Below are 2,549 nucleotides of genomic sequence, written 5' to 3'. Positions count from 1 at the left end.
GGTCCCCACATTTTGCAGAGAATGAATGGCTGTGAGTGGGATGATGAGACTGGAGAAATTAAAGGATATAATCAGTATGGTTATAATGGGGAAGACTTCTTAGCCCTGGACCTGAAGACCCTGACATGGACTGCTCCCAAACCACAAGCTGTACTCACAAAACTCACATGGGACACAATGACAGCTAGATTAGAAGAGTATAAACATTTTTACTTCTATATATGTTCCGACTGGTTAAAGAGATATGTTCATCATGGGAGGAGCTTTCTGCAGAAGAAAGGTATATTTATGACACAATTTAAATGCAGCAACAACAGGATCTGTCCAAATTTATTACAAAGATCATCTGTTTTATTATAATTTTTTTCTTAAATAGAAAGACCCTCTGTGTCTCTGCTCCAGAGGACTCCCACCTCCGTGGTGACCTGTCATGCTACAGGTTTCTACCCCGAAACTGCTGACATTTTCTGGAGAAGAGATTCATGAGGGTGTGGAGAAAGGAGAGATCCTTGTAAACAATGATGGAACCTTCCAGATGAGTGTCGAGTTCAACGTTTCATCTGTCCAGCCTGAAGACTGGAAGAGATACGACTGTGTGTTTGAGTTCTCTGATTTTAAAGATAACATTATTGTTAAATTGGATAAATCCACAATCCATACAAATTGGGGTAAGGGTTGTTTTAATCCCTTATATGCTGATAAATGTTCGCAAATAAATAAATTTGCCCCTTGTTAAATTCCCTAAAGTTAATATGTTTGTCCATTTCTTGAAACCTTTGAAAAATCCATGTGGAGTTAAAATTATCTTTGTGTTCACTTTAGCTGCTAGTGGTCATAGTGCTTATCATATGTACTCCTAGCTGTAGTTACTCTGGGTAAAAGAAATCTTATTTAGTATTGAGTTGTTTATAGGATGTCTGTCTTTTTTGTTATTCTGGTTCTTTTACAGTCTATTTTATTAACTCTTAAACTCATCATCGAGCATTTTTCTCATTAAACTTTAGTTTTGAAATATTCATAACTTATTCTAAGTTCTATTATACATAAGGAGCCCTTTTATTTATGCATTGTGGGATTTCTGAACATTTTAAAGTGACTCTCGTTTGTGGATCTCCTCAGCCTCTCCTTCAGAGTTTCCAGTCGCTCATGTTGCCGGAAGTGTTGGAGGATTAATTCTTATTGGAATTGCAGGAATCTTTTTTTGGGTTAGGAGAAATAATGGTGAGCAGAAACCTTTTGTTTTCTACGTTAATTAACTTGAAATTAAAATTTTTTATTTCAGTGCAGGGTTATATTCAGAAATGTTTACTAGTGGACTTTAATAAAGCCTTTAACTTGACAGTATGTATCCTTTATGTAAAAATGACTTTCATTAATATTTCCAGTATGTTATTCTTTGGGTGATGACTGAGATTTTAATAGATTAATTTCTCTTAACAGATGAGGATTAAAAAGGAAATGGAGGAAACAGACTTGAAGAAGAGTTGATACAATGATATTATCCTAAAAACATTTGAAGTATTGGCACATTAAATAAAACTGTCTTCAGCTGTTTTGTCATCAAGGTCAGATTCTCAAGAAAACATCCATAAAAGAAAGATTGTTTGGAAGCTTGAATAATTATTGTTTAAGGAGCTTCTGGCTCCAGCTGCGCTATGTGGCTTTAATGTTAAATTGGAAGGAGCCTGATCGAGTTGGTCATTAACTGAACATCTGGAGGTAGAAAGTACCTCAGAAAGCTGTGAAAATCAGCAGGTTTGCTAAAGTTGGAGCTGAGTGGATGTGTGGAACAGCTGCTAAATATTTCTAAGTTATTTATTCTTGAACAAGTTATGTGATGTTTCTTTAAAACAAAACTTGTTATCTTTATCTTTGTTCACCGGACAAATGTTGCATGCATTATGGTGTATTTTCAACAAATGAACCGTTCATTTGTTGAAAATACTAGGACCTGTGAAATGTATTTAAACTGAATATTGATAAATTGTTGTTGAAAACAAAACAAAATTAGCTGGATTTTTTTTTTAGCAACAATCCTGTGAAACGTGCAATCTCTGACAGTAAAACAAGGTACAGTTGTGTCAGTGTGCAATATTGTGAAGACAGCAGGAAGTTGAGTTGTAAAGGTTATAAAAACCAAAACGACAAAGACAAACTCATTTTACTTCTTTATTGGCAATGCTTTACCATTTCAGTCATGAGTTTCTCCAGTTTTGTGGTTTACTTAAAGGTTTTTGTTTCATTTTGTGAGTTCCTTTCTCCCTTTCATGCGATGTAGCACAAAAACAATGAGCTGAAGAAGTAGGCTGTGTGAATTTGTTTCGTTTTCACATTCAAATTGTTACTCAACCATTAAAATGAAATAAAAAGAGCTTGTCTGTGTTTCATTTTAGCAGATTTGGAAAAAATAAACTCATATGCTCAAGGGGGGAGTCATCATTGATATAACTGCAAGGGCATTCATGGTCCCCATGATGATCCAACATTTCAAGTGTGGGATATATTGGTTTGCCAACTTGATCTGAAAGAAAATCAGAACAGGCTTAAAT

The 2,549-nt window shown here is 35.0% G+C and overlaps 1 pseudogene; it reads left to right on the top strand.

Moving 5' to 3' along the window:
- LOC107100024 overlaps positions 1 to 2,300 on the top strand; it is a 6,237-nt pseudogene extending 3,937 nt beyond the window's left edge.
- The last annotated feature ends 249 nt before the right edge of the window (positions 2,301 to 2,549 follow it).

Source organism: Cyprinodon variegatus, unplaced genomic scaffold (genome assembly GCF_000732505.1).
Source record: "Cyprinodon variegatus isolate N-32 unplaced genomic scaffold, C_variegatus-1.0 Scaffold930, whole genome shotgun sequence".
Classification (NCBI taxonomy): Eukaryota; Metazoa; Chordata; class Actinopteri; order Cyprinodontiformes; family Cyprinodontidae; genus Cyprinodon; species Cyprinodon variegatus.
The sequence above is the reverse complement of the archived record's forward strand: the minus strand, read 5'-3'. Positions and strand labels throughout refer to the sequence as shown.